Source organism: Ceratotherium simum, chromosome Y (assembly GCF_057802395.1).
Source record: "Ceratotherium simum simum isolate JZ-2026a chromosome Y, ASM5780239v1, whole genome shotgun sequence".
NCBI lineage: Eukaryota > Metazoa > Chordata > Mammalia > Perissodactyla > Rhinocerotidae > Ceratotherium > Ceratotherium simum.
Window position 1 is genome coordinate 13010510 of NC_141941.1, and position 21245 is coordinate 13031754.

The window sequence follows — 21245 nt, forward strand, 5'->3', positions numbered from 1 at the left end:
TCCTTTTAGGTTTGTTAATAGTTGCATTATGTACATTGGTGCTCCTATGTTGGGTGCATATATATTTATAAGTGATATGTCTTCTTGATGGAGTGTCCCTTTTATCATTATATATTTCCCTTCTTCGTCTTTCTTAATCTGTTTTATCTTGAAGTCTACTTTGTCTGATATGAGTATGGCAATACCTGCTTTCTTTTGTTTGCCATTAGCTTGGAGTATTGTCTTCCATCCTTTCACTCTGAGCCTGTGCTTGTCTTTAGTGCTAAGATGTGTTTCCTGAAGGCAGCATATTGTTGGGTCTTGCTTTTTAATCCATCCTACCACTCTGTATCTTTTGATTGGAGAGTTCAATCCATCTACATTTAGGGTAATTATTGATATATGAGGGCTTAATGTTGCTGTTTTGTCACTTATTTTCTGGTTCTTTTTAATTTCCTTTGTTTCTTGTTCCATTTGTTTCGGACTTCTAATTCAGTTTGGTTGTTCTGTCTTATGACTCTTCTAGTTTTCTCTTTGTTTATCACGTGGTTTTGTTTTGATTATTTGTTTAGTGGTTACCTTGATGTTTGGGCAAAAAATCTTGTGTATGAGATAGTCCATTATCTGATGGCCTCCTATTTCCTTATACTAAGTCAATTCAATCACTTTCCTCTTCCCCTTGTAAGTTGTTCTTGTTATACCTTATTCTATCTTGTGTTGTGGCTGTGTGTTTACAGTGATGAGGTTAAATTTATTTTTGGTGAGTTTCTTCCTTTGATCTTTGAATTTAGTATTTAAGTGGTTGCTAACCTATTCCGGTAAAGATCTACTATTTTTCTGAGTTTGTCTACCTACTTTTCTCCTTGCTCCAAACTTTGTGTTCCCTTTCTCTTCTTTTTTTCAGGCCTGAGTGCCTTGTTGAGTATTTCTTGTAGTGGGGGTCTTGTGGCCATGAACTCCCTTAGCTTTTGTTTATCTGGGAGAGTTACTATTTCTCCATCATATTTGAAGGATATTTTTGCTGGAAAGAGTATTCTTGGCTGATAGTTTTTGTCTAAAAATATGGAACACTTCACCAATTTGCGTGTCATCCTTGCGCAGGGGCCATGCTAATCTTCTCTGTATCGTTCCAATTTTAGTATATGTGCTGCCGAAGTGAGCACGAACTTCCCTTTTTTATAATCCCTGGACTCTTCCTTTCTAGAATACAGATGTGAAATACTTGCTATATAAACCCTGGTTTCCATTAACATAGATACGGATATGAATTGTGCCTGTATAAACGCTAGACTTCTTCATCTATAATAACTCTGACCTCTTTCTCTTTGAATGTATATGAGACTTTTCTGGCCAAGGAAATTCTGGCCTTTCCCCCTTAGTTATTGCTATCAACTTACCTTATGCATAATCCCTGGTCGTCTTTTTAAAAATATATAAATGAGAACCTGTTGATTTGTAAGCAGTGTAATCCTTTTTTTAAACTTGTGGGAAAAATAAAGTACAAAATTTAACATTTTAATTTTTTAAAGTGTACAATCAAGTGGCATTTAGTATATTTTTAATCTTCTCAACCATCACCACTTTACAGTTCGAGAAGTCTTCATTATCCCAAATAGAAACCTCATATCCATTAAGTAGTCACTTCTCTTCTGTCATCTTCCCAACCCCTACCAAACATGGGTTCTCTATGGATTTGCCTATTCTAGACATTGCACATAAATGGAATCATACAATATGTAGTACTATGTGTCTGGCTTGTTTTATTAACATAATATTTTCAAGTTTCATATATTTGCAGCATGTATCACTACTTCATTGTGAACAGTGCTTCTGTGAGCATTTGTGTACAATGCAATTCAACAAGATAAACTTAGAATAACCATACATCCAGGAAATTCCACTCATAGGTATATAATCAAAGAATTGAAAGCAGAAGTTAAAACCTAAACTTGTACACAAATGCTCACAGAAGCACGCTAGCTAACAAGACAATGACTCACCTCCCTTTGTTCCTCCCCTAACTCTGATTTCTGTTTCTGTAGCCAGGACCCCCAAAGCGGGTATTTGGGGGAAATTTGATATGCTGGGTATTGGAAGGGGGCTGGTGAGAAAGAAGTAGGGCATGGTTCCATGATATGACATACTGGGTCAGGGGTTTAAAGAAAAGAGATATCCTGAAGTATTCTGGGCGTGGAACTCAGAAGGAGGGGATAGCATTTTTCTAAAAGGAGTAGAGCTTTAAATAGATTTGGTAGAGCCTGTAGTGGAGGTAAGCTTCCAAAGAAGAGTTACAGCTTTGATATTCTGAGAGAATGTCTTGAAATGGGCTGGGACTCAGGGTTCTAGGCAGGAATACTTAGCTGAATGTCTTCATAAAACAGTCAGACTGCCAATAAAATTTTGAGTCTGCTTTAAAAGTGGGCAGCGATTGGGTTGGCTACAAAATGGGTGTTTTAGACACGAGCTGCAGCTTGAGTTTTGGAGGACTACTTCTAGCAGGGACTGGCTAGGGCCAGAGTAATTTGAGAAAAGTAGAGAGAAATGATAGGAATGGTGAATGGTGAGAAGCACAAAGAGACAGGACTACTGGTAACCAGAAAACAGAGTCTTTAGCAATGTGGGACCAGCCCCTCTCCCTTCTTCCTCTGGGGGCCCACTCCTCTATCCTAAGATGGTTGCACACTCAGTGTGAAAGCCCTCTCCCTCTGGCACCTTTTGATGTGAGTGTGATATAAGTAGTGCCTGTCATTTTGTCCAGGGTTGGCACCAATCCTTCATATCCAGATCTCTACCCCTTGCTCTCATATGAATACCATGTGCCGCAGGAAGACAAATGTGAATTATTCTTGCCCTCAAATAAACTCCTCATGCATCTAGTCAGCCAGATCTCCAATTCCTCAGCTCTTTCTGGGGAGGTATAAGGGATCTGAGGACCTGCCTTCCTTTCACCTTCCGGTTGCAACTTTCTGCTGTACACCCCATTCTTTTGCTGCACACATTCTAACCACCTACCCCTCCAACTCAACTTCAAAGTGTTACCCATTGTTTATGACTTCCTATTACCAACTTGTCTTTCCATGGCTTATTTCTAAGCACAAGTTACTAGGGATTCAGAGTGAGTAGCACCTTACTGGGAAGCAAGGCATTTGTAATTTCAGGTATTCCTGCTCGGGACTTAACTGAACACACACATTTTCCACCCTTCAAAAGCCTTGGACTTGGCAACAAGATCATTACTGTTACCATCTATTTCAGCTTCAGTGACACCCTGATCCAACACCAAATGCACACTGTTTTTGGGTGGAGCCACAGGGTTTGCACCATTTGGATGACCTGCACTTAACTCATACCACGGGCACCTTCTTTATGGGATCCATCTTTACATGCAGCATATATTAACGCTTGTCATGAAAACATCACTTAGTCTTTCACTGTTTTTAGTATCAGGGCTAAGGCAGTTTTCCATAGTCTGCCTTCATTTTCATAAAGGTGGTGGGGCTGACAGCAAGAATTTAACTAGAGCCCATTGAGTTAATTTCTCACATTCTAAAGGATCTCCAATACTAATGTTATAGCCCCTTTCCAGGACAGCAAGATGCTACCACGGTGGAAGATGCAAGATTCTCACAAGAGCTTCACCTAAGTTTCCCACAGGACTTTGTCTCAAGGAGGTATCTCCCAGAGGCCAGAGCTCCCTTATAGCCACCAAATGTGCAACAAGACAAAAACTCTGAGGTACTTTACTGTTGTCCCTGAAGGATCTGTAGTTGGCACAATAAACTGAACTGCGGGATCTGTGACTCACCTCAGCTGCTGCCTTTGCTTCTTAAGAAGCATTGTGCACCAACTTTATCATCCCCCAAGCAAACCAGAAACAGCTCCAGTGCTTCCCTTTTTATCTGCATGTAATGTTCACACATCTCATTTCTTTCACAATTATTGATTTCTTCACCGGTGGCCTGAAGTGGATATAGCTTTCTTTTTAACCTGCAGGTTCAAAGTGTTAAAGATTTAAGTGCTAGTTGTTATTGTTGGGCGGACATGAGACTGGTGAACAGATTGGTGTCAATGTCCTTTTCCTTGAAGAGAGATGGAGATCATTAATGAAGGTACTGAATGTATAGCATTTTGTGACCCTACCTCTTACCCTTGACCTATAACTGTATCCCAAATTCCCCCTCCTTATTTGGCAACAGAGTGGAGGAATAGTTCTTGTATAATTGGCCACAGACCTTGTTCAAAATTTCTGCAATTGACTCCCCAGGACTTTAGTCAAATCTTTGTTAACCAATCCACAGGGCCATCCACTCACCTCTATAGAATGCCATGTGTCTGGGAGTATATCCCATCCTCATTCCCAATTTACAAAAAACTATAAAGGATCTGAGAAGTTATCACATATGCACAGTTATGTACTGTAATTGAATACTGAAGAAATCCAAAGAGATCAACATTATAATTAAACTCAAAAGACAAAGACAAAAAAAAAGTGTGGAAGGCAGCAAGAAAGAGTGATTTATCACATGTAAGGGATCTAAATTAAGATAAACAAGGAGAACAGAAGGCATTGCAATGACGTGTTTAATGTGATGAAGGAAAAACAGCTGTTAACCAAAACCTCTATATCTAGCAAAAGTATCCTTCAAAAAGTGAAGAAGAAATTGCTGAGAGAGTTTATAACTAATAGACTAGCCTTACAAGAAATGCTAAAAGGGCCCTTCAGGCTGAAATGAAAGAACACTAGACACTAACTCAAAGCCATATGAAAACGAAGAACACTGGTACAGTAATAAAATAGATAAATATAAAACCAGTATTATTGAATTTTTTATTTGTAACTCATTTTTCCTCTCTATGTATAAAGTACAGGTGTGTAAAACAATAATGATGTTAATGCATACAGAATGTTTAAAGAACATAATTTATGTCAATAATAAAACAAAGGGGGAGGGGTAGAAAAGTATAAGAGCAGAGATTTGGTGTTCTATTGAAAGTATGTTGATATTAAGTGAAATGGATTGTTATAACTTTAAGATGTTAATTGTAATCCCCTGGGTAACCACTAAGGATACAATTCAAGAATGTACAGAGATCTACATATTCATTTCAATCCCTATCAATATTATGATAGCCTTTTTTGCAGAAGTAGAAAAGCTGTTCCTAAAATTCATGTGGAACTGTAGAAACACAATAATCAAAATAACCTTGAAACAGTAAAACAAAGTTAAGTATCTCAAAATTCTCAATTTTGAACTTGCTATAAAGTTATAGTAATGAAAATAGAGCATCACTGGCACAAGGATAGACACATAGATCAATGAAATAGGGTTGAGAGTTCAGAAATAAACTCAAACACACAGGGTCAATTGACTTTTGATGAGACTGCCAAGATCTATTCTATTAGGAAAGAATATTTTTTTTTAACAAATGATGCTGGGACAACTGGACATATACAGGAAAAAATGAAATTGACCCATCCTTCACAACATATACAAAAACTACTTCAAATGGTTCAAAGACCTAAGTATATAAGCTAAAACTGTGAAACTCTTAAAAGAAAACTTATGAGTGAACATTCATGACTTTGAATTTGGCAATAGTTTCTAAGATGTGACACTAAAACCACAAGAAACAAAAGAAAAATAGTTAAATTGGACATGATCAAGTTAAAAAAAAATCCCCAACTTTTGTACATCAAAGGCTGCTGTTGAAAGAGTGAAAAGATAAGCCACAAAAGGGGAGAAAATATTTGCAAATCATGTATCTGATAAGAGCCTAGCTACAAAATATATAACAAACTTCTACAACTCAAAAAAAAAGTACAAACATCCCAGTTTTTTAAAAAAGGAAAAACCCCAATAGACATTTCTCCAGAGAACATATTCCAATGGTCAACAAATACTTGAAACTATACTCATTGTCATTACTCATTAGGCAAATGTAAATCATAATAAGATAGCACTTCACACAAACATATGGAGAAATTGGAGTCCTCATGTATCACTGATGGGAATGTATAATGGCATAGCAGCTGAAGAAAAGTTCAATTATTCCTCAAAGTTTTAAACATAGAATTACAATGTGACCCAGCAATTCTACTTCCAGGTATGTACCTAAAAGACTTTTAAAAGGTGTTCAGACATAAACTTATGCAGGGATTTTATATCACTGTTTACAATAATTAAAAGGTAGAAACAACACAAATGTCTATCAAAGGGTGAATGGATGAAGATATGGTATATCCATAAAATGGAATAGTATTCAGTCATAAAGAAGAAATTAAGCGCCAAGACATACTAAAACACGGATGAACCTCAAAAACATTACACTAAGCAAAAGAAGTTAGACACAAAAGGCTACCTATTGCATGATTCTGTTTCATGAAATTAATAGAATTGTCAAATTCATAGAGCCTGAGAGCAGCTTAGTGGTTTCCAGGGGCTAGGGGTAGGGTGTAATGAATGATTGTTTAATTGGTATAGGATTTCTGTTTTGGGTGTTGTGAAAATTCTGGAACTAGAAAGTGGTGATATTTGCACACATTATGAATGTATTTAATGTCACTGAGTTAAACACCTTCAAATGACTGAAGTGGTAAAATTTATGTTTGGATCCTATAGGTAAATCAAAGCACACACCCTTAAGATCTTGGAAAAAAGCCCTGCCATCCTCTGTGGATAACTACTTTCCCTTTGAGAAACAGTTTTTGGCCTGCTGATGGGCCTTCGTAGAGACTGATTACTTAACTATGGGCCACCAAGAGTTAGGGTTAGGGTAAGGAAGAGTATGTCTGGGATACAGGAAATCCCTTAGTGTGTCTCTTAGTATTAGGATGCCCTGTGGTTAAGGTCGGTGGAAAACCACAACAACTCAATTCAATCAGGCCTTCTAAGGGGCCCTTCAGGAACGAATATTTAGGATACCCCACAAAGTAAAGAACCGTGACCAGCTGAGGTGCATGTTGAGGACAAAGGGAACACAAAATGGGTAATGGAAGAAGGTAGTTATTAATGCCAGCTATGACCAGTTAACTAATTACAGTAATGAGGACTCTAATTGCCATGAGTGTCTCCTCCTCATTTTGTTATGAATGCTTCTGTGTATCTTTCTTTTCTTTCCTCTATCACCTTATGTTATCATAAACATAAGTATTAACTTTACATGATAGTATTTAAGGATTGTTAACTTTAAATCATAATATTTAAGGTACAAGATCTCAAGGAGAAGAGTGAACATTACCAACGGACTTTGCATTCTCTTCTGGGGAAGCAGTTAGTGCATTTCCAATTGTATGCCCAATAGTTGTAAAATATTAGGTAGAAGAATGACCGTATTATTGTCTTTATTTGGAGATTAAGCATGGTTTAAGGAAATGTGTGTGGGTGCCAAGTTTACATGGTTTGACTATAAGGATTAACTTTATATGTCCATTGGCTAGGCTATTATGCTCTGGTGTTTGCTCAAACACCAGTGTTGGTCAAACACTAGATATTGATGTGAAGATATTTTTAGGATGTGATTATCATTCATGGCAGGGGAGGGCCATGAGGCAGGTGTCAGCCAGGTGGGCCAGCAACAGCTCAGAGAGGTGTCTGTTGGTGTGTGTTGGTCCCGGTGCACCATGTCTGGCTGCCCAGTGCTGTCCACATGCTGAAACTGGAAATGTAAGTCCACCACGTGGAAGCTACACCTGCTGGCCTCAGCACTGCTGTAGAAGTCAGCCCCCATCACATCCTTCAACAGGAGGTCAACCATGGCTAGCTCTTCATAGGGGGAGAGGCAGCACTCATAGATGGTCTTGGCCACTGGCATGGCAGTGTTCCATGTAAGGTGGCAGAACTCAGGCAACACCTGGTCCAGGCACCAAACAGGTGCTCCCTGTTCTCCCAGTAGCTCCTCGAGGAGTCCTGCTGTACCTGGAGAGGTCCCAGAGACAGAAGTCCATGATGAGCACATATGGGGGCATGCTTGCACTTCTGCAGGACTTGCAGGACATACTGGAAACACTGGGACTACACATGTGTAAAGAAGCAGAAGCTACCAAGTGGTAGCTTTTGCACAACTGGTGGAGTTCATAGGCAGTGGACACCCCTGTGCCTGTAGCCTCACCTGCCACCCTCCAGCACCTTGCACTGGAAGCCTTCTCGTTGGCCTTAAGCTGACTAAGCTGACTGGAAGAGAGCAGGCAGTTCTTCTGCAGCAGGAGAACCTGGCCCTTGTACATGGCTGTCTGGACCACTGCCCCCAGACTATCAACAACTTGTGCAGCATTGCAGGTCTTTGCAGGACCACAGGTGCATCTTGGTGGCTAAGTGCATGTCCCAGGAGAAACCAGCAGGAGTGTGGAATGGCTTTGGAAAAAGAGGGTGGCAGTGTCCACATGTGCGCCAGTGGGTGAGTGTCCTATCTGCCCTCTGCAGGCTCCTGGGCAGTGAGGAGAAGGGAAGACACCCTGAATCCTTCATCAGCTGAAGCCTCCCCAGACCCATGAGTGTGACTTCTGACCATGAAGGGGTCTGTGCAGACCAGGCTCCACATGGCAGAGGGGAGGTGCAGAACTCTAGTGGACACCTGCCCCACTCAACCTCAGCTGTGGGGTAAGGGTCATGATTCTGGATGGCTTCCTGCATGCCATTGTTCCCCGTTAGAAATACGTCTCTTTGCTGCTGCTAGCTCCTGCTTTCTGTAGGCCTTCCCACCTTTGGCTGAGAATTTCCTTATTCCCAGATTGGTTCTTCTTCTGAGCCAAGTCTTGTGCTCCAGTTTTAGGGAATGTGCCCATGGAGGAAGAAAACCATTCCATTGGAGACAGTTTAGCCTGTGGACTGACCTATCACAGAGATTTCTGAGCAGTGATAGGCAGAATACTCAGGTCTGTGCAAATACTGAGTGTTCAACTCTATCTCTTTTAACTAAATTTTTTATAGTAACTTCATTGTGGATTCACATTCGTAGGAAATAACACAGACAGATCCATGTGTACCCTTGACCCACTTTCCCCCATGGGTGAAGTCTTGGAAAACTAAAGTGCAGTATAACAACCAGGATGGAGACCTCCATACATAAATACCATACATACATAAATGCCATTTCCTTACCACCAGGAGCCTTCCTGTCGATCTTTTATCTCCACACCATCTCCCTCTCACCTCTTCTTGTAATGCCTGATACCCATTAACCTTTTCCCCATTTCCAAATTTTTCCATTTTGAGAATACTTTATAAATGAAATCAGACAGTATGTAACCTTGCATGATCGGCTTTTTTTCCTTGGCCTCTTTCCTTGGAGATTCATCCAGTGTCTCCACTTTACAAGCCCTGACCACTGGTTTTCTCCATTAGGAAATGAGCTTCTGAGTGGTGTAAATACTTTGTTCCCTTTTTATTGATACTATGGATATACCACTGTTGGTTTAACTACTCACTCATTGAAAGTATCTTGGAGTTCTTCCTGGTTTGGGCCTATCACCGTTCATGCTGTTTTTTGAACGTTCTTCTACATGTTTTTTTTGTAAATCTAGTTTTATTTTTCTAGGATGTACCGAAGACTGTGACCACTGGCTCATACGTGGTTGAAACTTTAGTGCTTTAAGAAACACCCAGACTCTGTTTTCCATAGTGGCTGTCCATTTCACATTGTCACCAACAATGTACGGGTGGCTTTTCTTTCTTTCTTTCTAGAACACGGATGTGAATATCTTGCAAATAAAAACCCTAGAATCCTTCTACATGGATATAAAATTGACCTTCCTTGTTGTATTAACCCTGATATCCTTCCTTAAATGTGGATCTAATATGCATGTATATATATAATGTAGGCCTCCTTCATCTTTAGGTACGGATGTGAACTTCCTAGCCCATTTGCCTTGGTTAGGGTGAGCTTCTTGCTGAATAAAATCTGACTTCTGTCTCTCTATCTTTGATCCTAAATATAAACTTCCTGGTAAAATAAATCATGGTCTTTTTGCCTTTGGAACAGATTTGAATTACTTAGATGTATAAACCCTAGCCTCCTTCTTCTTTGGATATGGATGCCATTTACCCAGCTGCATACAACCTGACATTCCTCAAAATCCTTGTGTAGAAATGTTAACTCCCTGGCTGAATAAATCATTACCCTTTCATGCTTGGATAAGATTGTGATTTTTCTTACTCAGCACTATTAGCCTCATTTTACCACAGAAGAATTTTTTTTTGCTTTATTGATGTATAATTTACAAATAAAATTGTAAAGTATTTAAAGGGTACAACATGATGATTTGGTATGGCATACATAGTGAAAGGATTCCCACCATTTTGTTAATTAACACATTAATTACCTCACCTATTTACCTTTTTTTCTTTTCTTGGCAAGAATATTTAAATTCTACTTTCTTAGTAAATTTCAATTATATAATACAGTGTTATCAATTATAGTCACCATGTTACATATTAGATACTCAGAATTTATCTTACAACTAAAAGTTTTTACAATTTTACCAAACTCTCCCTTTTCCCCCTGCCCCACAAACCTGTAGAAATCACTTTTCTACTCTTTGTTTCTATGAACTCGACTTAAAATTATTATTTCCTGTACGTGATATATGCAGTATTTGTCTTTATCTATCTGGTATATTTCACTTAGCATAATGCACTCCAGGTTCATCCATGTTGTTGTAAATGACGGAATTTTCTTCTTTTTTTAAGGCTGCATAATATTCTATTTTAAATAATATATGCCACATTTTCTTGATCTGCTAATCTGGTGATAGACCCTTATGTTGTATGCATACCTTGGCTAGTGTAACTAATGCTGCAATGAACATGGGAGTATAGACATCTGTTCAAGATAATGGTTTCATTTTCTTCAGATACATAATGAGAAATGAGATTGTTGGATCACATGACAGTTCTATTTTTAACTTTGGGGGGAACCTCCATACTGTTTTCCATAATGGCTGTACCAGTTTAATTCCCACCAACAGAGCACAAGGGTTCCCTTTTCTCCACATCCTCTCCAGCATTAGTTATCTTTTGTTTTCTTGACGATAGCTGTTCTAACAGGCGTGAGGTGATATCTCACTGGGGTTTTAATTTGCATTTCCCTGATGATTAGTGATGCTGAGCACCTTTTCATGTACTTAATGGCCATTTGGATATCTTCTTTGGAAAAATGTCTATTCAGGTCCTCTGCCTATTTTTTAACCATATTGTTTAGGTTTTTTGCTATCTGTTTTTCTAGTTTGTTGAGGTCTAAAATAAGATTTTGTCATTTGAAATCTTTCTTTTTTCCCTAATGTAAACCTTCCTCTTAGAACTCCTTTTCCTGTATCTTGTAAGTTTTGGTATATTGTTTCCATTTTCATTTGTCTCATAATTTTTTTAGTTTCTTTTGATATCTTCTTTGACCTTTTGGTCATTGAAGAGCATGTTGTTTAATCTCCATATATTAGTGAATTTTTCAGTTTTCTTCTCGTAATTGATTTCTAGTTTCATGACACTGTGATGAGAAAAGACACTTGATTAAATCTTCTTAAATTTATTAGGACTAGTTTTGCAGTCTGTCATGTGATCTGTCCTGGAGCATGTCCCGTGTTCACTTGAGAAAAATGTGTATTCTTTTGCTGTTTAATGGAATGTTCTGTAAATGTCTAAGTCCATCTAAACTAATGTGTACTTTAAGTCCAACATTCCCTTATTGATTTTCTGTGTGAATGATCTATCCACTTTTGAAAGTGGGATATGAAATTCCTCTACGATTATTACATTGCTATATTTCTCCCTTCAGACCTATTAATATTTGCTTTATATATTTAGGTGCTCCTGTGTTGGGTGCATAAATATTTTCTAATGTTATATCAATGTTGATGAATTGACCCCTTTATCAGTGTATCAGTCTTTATCTTTGTGATAGCTGTTTTAAAAGTGTTAAAATACATAAAACATAAAATTTACCATCTTGACCATTTTATGTGTATAGCTCAAGGGTATTAAATGCATTCACTGTGTTGTGTACCCATCACCACCAACCATCCCCACAACTCTTTTCATCTTGTAAAATGGAAACTCTGTACCCATTAAACAATAAATCCCTATTCTCCCGTCCTCCCAGGCCCTGGTGCCTACAATTATATTTTCTGTTTTTATGGTTTTCACTAATCTAAGTACCTCATATAAGCGCAATCATACACTACTTTTCTTTAGCTTATTTCACTTAGCAACTTAGCATAATGTCCTCAAGTTTCATCCATCTTGTAGCATATTGCAGAATTTCCTACATTTTTAACGCTGAATAATATTCCATCATACGTATATACTGAATTTTCTTTATCCATTCTTCTGCTGATGGAGACTGTGTTGCTTTCATGTACTAATTATGGTGCATAATGCTGCTATGAATATAGGCCTACAGATATCTCTTCAAGACTCTGCTTTCAATTCCTTGGGTATGTACTCAGAGGGGGAATGGCTGGGTCATATGGTTGTTCTATTTTTAATTTTTTGAGGAAACTCCATATTATTTTCCATGGCACCTGTATCACTTTACATTCCCATCAACAGTGCAGAAGTCCCAATTTCTCCACATCTTCACCAACACTTCTTTTCTGTTTTTTTTTTTATATTAGCCATATTAATGGGTGTGAGGTATATCATTGTAGTTTTGATTTGCGTCTCTCTAATGATTAATGATAGGCAACTTTTCATGTGCTTACTGGCCATTCATATACCTTATTTGAAGAAATGTCTATTCAAGTCCTTTGACCATTTTCGAGTGGGGCTATTTGCTTTTTTGCTGTTGAATTTTAGGAGTTCTCTATACATTCTGGATTTTAATCTCTTACCAGATATATGATTTACAAATATTTCCTCCCATTCTGTAAGTTGACTTTTTACTCTTGGATAGTATGTTTTGATGTACAAAATTTAAAAATTCACGAAGTCCAATTTGACTATTTTTGTTCTATTACCTGTGCCCTCGGTGTCATATCTATGAATTCATTGACAAGTCTAGTGCTGTGAAGCACTTTTCCTATGTTTTCTTCTAAGAATTTTATTGTTTTAGGGCTTATGTTTAAGTCCCTGATCCATTTTGAGATGATGTTTGTATATAGTGTTAGGTAAGGGTCCCACACACACTTTTGCAGGCGGATATACAATTTTCACAGCAATTTTTGTGGAAAAGGCTATCCTTTCTCCGTTGAATAGTCTTGACAATGTTGTCATGGGAGGGTTTATTTCTGGGCTTCTATTTGATTCCATTGGTGTTTATGTCTGTCCTCATGCCAGTACCGCATTGTTTATATTACTTTGTAGTAAAATTTATATTTATATTAGTTTTGTAGTAAATTAGTTTATATTAACTTGGTAGTAAATTTTGAAATCAGGAAATGTGAGTACTCCAGTTTTGTTTTTCGTTGTGTCAGGATTGTTTGGCTATTCAGGGTCTCTTGAGATTCTATATGAATTTTAGGATGAAGTTCTCTATTTCTGCAAAAAATATTATTGGGATTTTATAGGGATTGCACTGACTCTGTAGATTGCTTTGGGTAATATTGACAATTTAACAGTACTAAGTTTTCCAATCCATAAACATAGATGTGTTTCCATTTATTTATGTCTTTTTAAATTTCTTTCAGCAATGTTTTGTAGTTTTTGTTGTACAAGTATTTCACCTCCTTGTGTAATTAATTCCTAAATAATTTATTATTTTTGCAGCTATGGTAAATGGAATTGGTTTTGTAATCCCCTTTTCAGATTATTTCATTCTTTTTGTATAGAAATGCAACTGATTTTCATGTGTTGACTTTGTATTCTGCAACTTTGCTGAATTCATTTATTAGATCTAAAATCTTTTTCTGCGTAGAATCTTTAGGATTTTCTACATATAAGATCATATCATCTGTAAACAAGAATTTTACTTCTTTCTTTCCAATTTGGATGCCTTTTATTTCCTTTTCTTACCTAATTGTTCTCGCTAGAACTTCCATTACTATGTTGAATAAAAGTGGTATAATCGGGCATCCTTACCTTGCTCCTGATCTGAGAGGAAAAGCTTCCTGTCTTCCATCATTGAGTATTACGTTCGCTGTGGATTTTCAAATATGGCTTTTATAATTATAAGGTAGTTTCCTTCTATTATTATTGGGTGAGTGTTTTTACCATGAAAGGGTGTCGCATTTTGTCAAATGCTTTGTCTATATCAGTTGAGATAACCATATGGTTTTTTACTTTCATTTTGTTGAAGTGATGTAATGCATTGATTGATTTTCATATGTTCAACCATCCTTACATTCCAGGGTAAATCCCACTTGGTCATGGTGTACAATACTTTTAAGATGCTGCTGAATTCTGCTTGTTGGTATTTTGTTGAGGGTATTGCATCAATGTTCATAAGGGATATCGGTCTGTAGTTTTCTTTTTCGTAGTGTCTTTATCTGGTTTTGTTACTAGTGTAATGCTGGCCTCACAGAATGATTCGGAAGTTTTTCTTCCTCTTCAATCTTTTGGAAAAGTTCAATAACAATTGGTGTTAGCTCATTGATATTTTGTAGAATTCACCAGTGAAGCCATCAGGCCCAGGGTTTTTCTTTGCTGGGAGATTATTGACAATTTCTCACTAGTTTTAAATCTGTTCAGATTTTCTGTTTCTTTGTGATTTAGTCTTGGTAAGTTTTCTTTTTACTTTATTCAAATTTATTTCTAGAATTTGTCCATTTCATCTAGGTTATCGAATTTTTGGCATATAATTGTTCATAGTATTCTCCTATAATCCTTTTTATTTCTGTAGGATTGATAGTAGTGACCCTACTTTCATTTCTGATTTTAGTAATTTGAGCCCTCTATGTTTTTTTCTTAATACATCTAGCTAAATATTTATAATTTTGTTGATCATTTCAAAGAAACAACTTTTTGTTTCATTGCTTTTCTCTACTGTTTTTGTATTTTCTGTTTCATTTATCTCTGGCTAATCTTTATTACTTCCTTCTTTCTGCTAGCTTTGAGATTAGTTCTTTTTTGTTGTTGTTCTTTAAGTTGTAAAATCAGGTTGTTAATTTGAACTCTTTCTTGTTTATTAATACAAGCAGTAATATCTATAATTTTCCCTCTTAGCACTGCTTTCTCTGAGTCCAATGAGTTCTAGTATGTTGTACTTTTTTTTCATTTATCTCTGAGTATTTTCTAATTTCCATTGTGATTTCCTCTTTGATTGATTGGTTGTTTAAAAGTGTGTTATTTAATTTTCTCATGTATTTATGTTATTGATTTCTAACTTCATCCTGTTGTCAGAGAAGATATTTTATGTAATACCTATCTTTTAAAATCTATTGATAGTTAATTTGTGGCCTAACATATGGTCTATCCTAGACAATATCCCATTTGTACTTGAGAAGAATGTGTGTGTAGTGATGTTGTGTAGAGTGTTTTGTATATGTCTGTTAGATTTAGTTGGTTTATTGTGCTAAGTTGCCTATTTTCTTTTTCTTAAAAATTTTTTGTTTATTGCAGTAACATTGGTTTATAAAATTGTATAAATTTCAGGTGTACATCATTATACTTCTATTTCTGCATAGATTACATCATGTTCACCTCCCAAATACTAACTACAACCCATCACCACACACATGTGCCGAATTAACCCTTCCGCCCTCCTCCCTCCCCCCTTCCCCTCTGGTAACCACCAATCCAATCTCTGTCCCTATGTATTTGTTTATTGTTGTTATTAACTACTACTTAATGAAGGAAATCATACGGTATTTGACCTTCTCCCTCTGACTTATTTCACTCTGCATAATACCCTCAATGTCCATCCATGTTGTCACAAATGGCTGGATTTCATCGTTTCTTATGGCTGAGTAGTATTCCATTCTGTATATATACCACATCTTCTTTATCCATTCGTTCCTTGATGGGCACTTAGGTTGCTTCCAAGTCTTGGCTATTGTGAATAATGCTGCAATGAAGACAGGGGTGCATGTACCTTTACAAATTGGTGTTTTCAAGTTCTTTGGATAAATACCCAGCAGTGGAATACCTGGATCATATGGTAGTTCTATCCTTGATTTTTTGAGGAATCTCCATACTGTTTTCCATAGTGACGGCACCAGTTTGCATTCCCACCAGCAGTGTATGAGAGTTCCCTTCTTTCTACATCCTCTCCAACACATGTTGTTTCCTGTCTTGTTAATGATAGCCATTCTGATGGGCGTGAGGTGATATCTCATTGTAGTTTTGATTTGCATTTCCCTGATAGTTAATGATTTTGAACATATTTGCATGTGTCTGTTGGCCATCTGTATATCTTCTTTGGAGAAATGTCTGTTCAGATCTTTTTCCCATTTTTTAATTGGGTTGTTAATTTTTTTGTTGTTGAGATGCATGTGTTATTTATATATTTTGGAGATTAACCCCTTATCAGATATATGGTTTGCAAATATCTTCTCCCAATTGTTAGGTTGTCTTTTCATTTTGTTGATGGTTTCCTTTGCTGTGCGGAAGCTTTTTAGTTAGATGTAGTCCCATTTGTTTATTTTTTCTATTGTTTCTCTTGCCCAGTCAGACATGGTGCTTGAAAAGATGTTGCTAAGACCGATGTCGAAGAGCGTACTGCCTATGTTTTCTTCTAGAAGTTTCACAGTTTCAGGTCTTACATTCAAGTCTTTAATCCATTTGGAGTTAAGTTTTGTGTATGGTGTAAGGTAAGGGTCTACTTTCATTTTTTTGCATGTGGCTATCCAGTTTTCCCAACACCATTTGTTGAAGAGACTTTCTTTTCTCCATTGTATGTTCTTGAATCCTTTGTCAAAGATTAGCTGTCGTTAGATGTATGGATTTATTTCTGGGCTTTTGATTCTGTTCCATTGATCTCTGTGTCTGTTTTTGTGCCAGTACCGTGCTGTTTTGGTTACTATAGCTTTGTAGTATATTTTGAAATCAGGGAGTGTGATACCTCCAGCTTTGTTCTTTTTTCTCAGGATTCCTTTACCTATTCGGGGTCTTTTGTTGTTCCATATAAATTTTAGGAGTCTTTGTTCCATTTCTGTGAAAAATGTTGTTGGAACTTTGATAGGGATTGCATTGAATCTATAGATGGCTTTAGGAAGTATGGACATCTTAACTACGTTAATTCTTCCAATACAAGAGCACGGAATATCTTTTCATTTCTTTGTGTCTACTTCAATTTCTTTCAGCAATGTTTTATAGTTTTCGGTGTACACATCTTTCACCTCTTAGGTTAAGTTTATTCCTAGGTCTTTTATTCTTTTTGTTGCAATTGTAAATGGGATGATATTCTTAATTTCTCTTTCTGCTACTTTGTTGTTAGTGAATAGAAATGGAACTGATTTTTGTATGTTGATTTTGCATCATGCAACTTTACCATATTCGTTTATTACTTCTAAACGTTTTCTGGTGGATTCTTTAGGTTTTTCTATATATAAAATCATGTCATCTGCAAATAATGAGAGTTTCACTTCTTCCTTTCCAATTTGGATCCTTTTTATTTCTTTCTCTTGCCTGATTGCTCTGGCTAGGACTTCCAGTACTATGTTAAATAGGAGTGGTGGCAGTGGGCATCCTTGTCGGGTTCTGTTCTTGGAGGGATAGGTTTCAATTTTTCACCATTGAGAATGATATTAGCTGTGGGTTTGTCATATATGGCCTTTATTATGTTGAGGTACTTTCCTTCTATATCCATTTTATTCAGAGTTTCTATCATAAATGGATGCTGTATCTTGTCAAATGCTTTCTCTGCATCTATTGAGATGATCATGTGATTTTTATTCTACATTTTATTAATGTGGTGTATTACGTTGATTGATTTGCGAATGTTGAACCATCCCTGCATAGCTGGAATAAATCCCACTTGATCATGGTGTATAATTATTTTTAACGTGTTCTTGTATGTGATTTGCTAGTATTTTGTTGAGGATTTTTTCATCGATGTTCATCAGTGATATTGGCCTGTAGTTTTCTTTTTTTGTGTTGTCCTTGTCTGGTTTTGGTATCAGGGTAATGTCAGCTTCGTAGAATGAGTTAGGGAGCTTCCCCCCCTCCTCAATTTTTTGAAGAGTTTGAGAAGGATAGGTATTAAGTCTTCTTTGAATGTTTGGTAGAATTCACCAGGGAAGCAGTCTGGTCCTGGACTTTTATTTTTGGGGAGGTTTTTTTTTTTTTTTTTTTTTAAAGATTTTATTTATTTAGTTATTTTTCCCCCAAAGCCCCAGCAGATAGTTGTATGTCGTAGTTGCACATCCTTCTAGTTGCTGTATGTGGGACGCGGCCTCAGCATGGCCGGAGAAGCGGTGCGTCGGTGCGCGCCCGGGATCCGAACCCGTGCCTCCAGCAGCGGAGCGCGCGCACTTAACCGCTAAGCCACGGGGCTGGCCCTTGGGGAGGTTTTTGATTACTGTTTCGATCTCCTTACTGGGGATTGGTCTATTCAAATTCTCTACTTCTTCTTGATCCAGTTTTGGAAGGTTGTATGATTCTAAGAATTTATCCATTTCTTCCAGATTGTCAAATTGGTTGGCAGATAGCTTTTCATAGTACTCTCTTATAATCTTTTGTATTTCTGAGGTGTCTGTTGTAATTTCTCTTCTTTCATTTCTGATTTTACTTATTGGTGCCTTCTCTCTTTTTTTCTTGGTGAGTCTAGCTAAAGGTTTGTCAATTTTGTTTATCTTTTCAAAGAACCAGCTCTTGGTTTTATTAATTTTTTCTATTGTTTTTTGGGTCTCTATTTCATTTATTTCTGCTCTGGTTTTTATTATTTCCCTTCTTCTACTGATTTTGGGTCTTTGTTTTTTCTTCTTTTTCCAATTCCTTTAGGTGCATTGTTAGATTGTTTATTTGAGATTTTTCTTGTTTGTTGAGATAGGCCCGTATTGCTATAAACTTCCCTCTTAGAACCGCTTTTGCTGTATCCCATAAATTCTGGCATGTCGTATTTTCATTTTCATTTGTCTCTAGGTGTTTTTTTATTTCCTCTTTGATTTCTTCGTTGACCCAGTCATTGTTCAGTAGCATTTTCTTTAATCTCCATGTATTTGTGGCTTTTCTGATTTTCTTCCTATAGCTGATTTCTAGTTTCATACTGTTTTGGTCAGAAAAGATGCTTGGTATTATTTCAATCTTCTTAAATTTATGGAGACTTGTTTTGTGGCCTAATATGTGATCAATCCTGGAGAATGTTCCATGTGCATTTGAAAAGAACATGTATTCTTTGGTTTTTGGATGGAATGCTCTGTATATGTAAATCGGTGCTCTAGTGGGTGGGGGAGGCCCTGGGCTACCAGGCCCCAATGAGAACTCCAATGGTGTCTGTGTCAGCATGCCCACACCAGGCCACATCAATGGCCGCTGCCAATGTCCCAGTCCCTGGAGAGGTCTCACCTCTCACCGAGATGCACTCAGGGCCTATCAGGTGAGTCTCTTTTCACCAAAGCACTGTGCACCTTTCTTTCTAGTGATTTTAGGTTGCTTTCTGAAACAGGTGAGTTTGCACGTGGGCCCTTTAAGAGCCGGTTTTAATTTCTTTGTAAACCAGGTTTTCTGGGGGTACTCCCCAATGTTTTATTAGCAGGCAAAGTCAGATATTATGGCACTTGTCTCAATTGCGCTGGGTCCACAAAATGCCCACAGCAGGGGCGCTCCCCGGCTCAGGGCCCTGCTCCTCCAGGGAGGGCTGCGTACCTGTGGGCTGCTCCTGGGCAGTCATGAGGTGCTGCACGTTGTGAAGGCAGTGTTTTTCCTCTCCAGAAGGGAGTTTCTGCCTCTTCCACCTCAATTAGGATTGTCGTTTGTTGCAGGAGTTCCTCTTATCCAGTTTTTAGTTCTGTCTCAGGGGTAATTTTTCCACAAGTAGTTGTAAATTGGCTGTGTCCGCAGGAGAAGGTGAGTTCAGACTCTGCTTACACCGCCATCTTGACTTCTGTCTCTAAATTCCCTCTTTTCTTATTATCCTCTGTCTGGTTGTTCTGTCCATTATTGTGAGTCAGGTATTGAAGTCTTCAAATGTTATGTAAAATTGTCTATTTCTCCCCTCAATTCTTTCAGTTTGTCTTCATATATTTTGATGGTCTTCATATATATTAGATATGTAAATGTTTATAATTATTATATCTTCCTGCTGTATTAAAAATGTTGTGAATAAATAACATCCTTTGTGGTAAACTACTTTGATTCAACATCTATTTTGTCTGACATTAGTGTAGCCCCCCCTACTCTCTTTGGGTTATTATTTGCATGGAATGTGTTTTTCCATCCTTTCACTTTCAAATTGATTATTTGGATCTCTTGTAGACAGCCTATAGATGGATCACGTGTTTTTATCCATTTTGCCAATCTTTGTCTTTTGATTGGAGAGTTTAATCCATTTACATGTAAAATAGTTACTGATGAGGAGATACTTCCTTCTGTCATTGTGTTATTTATTTTGTATATGCCCCACAGCCGTTTTCTTCCCTCATTGTCTGTGGTCCCATTTTCTTCTGTGTTTAATTGATATTTTTGGCAGTGAAATAATTTCGTTTCTTCTTAATTTCCTTTTGTGTATATTCTAGAGCTATCTTTTTCTGTGTGGTTACAGTGGGAATTAAACGTAACATCCTAAAATTAGAACATTTCAATTTGAATTTATAGCAGCTTAACTTCAGTAACATACAAAAACTCTACTCCCTTGTGGCTCATTCCCTACTGCTTTCAGTTGCTGATGTCACAAAATTAGATCTTTATACATCGTGTGCCCAAGAACATAAACTAGTAATCCTTGTAAATGCTTTAGTCTCCTAAATTATGTAGAAAACAAGATTTGGAGTTAAAGACAAAAGTTACAGCAGTACTAGATTTTAATCTAATAATTGGTTTTTTCCTTTCATTTCACCTTTCTGAACTCACTTGAGCATTTCTTGCAGGGTAGATCTAGTGGCCACAAATTCCCTCAGGTTTTTATTTGGGATTCCTCACCCAGGTATTGAACCTGTCCCACCAAAGTGGAGTGTGCTGAACTTAATCACTAGGCCACTGGGTCTGGCCTGTCTCTCTTTCTCTCTTTTTTTTTTGTGAGGAAGATCAGCCCTGAGCTAACATCTGCCAATCCTCCTCCTTTTGCTGAGGAAGACTGGTCCTGGGCTAACATCTGTGCCCATCTTCCTCTACTTTATATGGGACACCGCTACAGCATGGCTTGACAAGCGGTGTGTCGGTGTGCACCCGGGATCCGAACTGGTGAACCCCAGGCCACCGCAGCGGAGCGTGCGCACTTAATTGCTTGCACCACCGGGCCGGCCC

The 21245-nt window shown here is 37.6% G+C and overlaps 1 non-coding gene across 1 annotated transcript; it reads right to left on the reverse strand.

The window, feature by feature from the left end:
• Positions 1 to 1035: 1035 nt before the first annotated feature.
• Positions 1036 to 1142, reverse strand: LOC147911672 (U6 spliceosomal RNA). Its single transcript, XR_015550823.1, has one exon. It is a non-coding gene; the product is annotated as a U6 spliceosomal RNA (small nuclear RNA).
• Positions 1143 to 21245: the final 20103 nt, after the last annotated feature.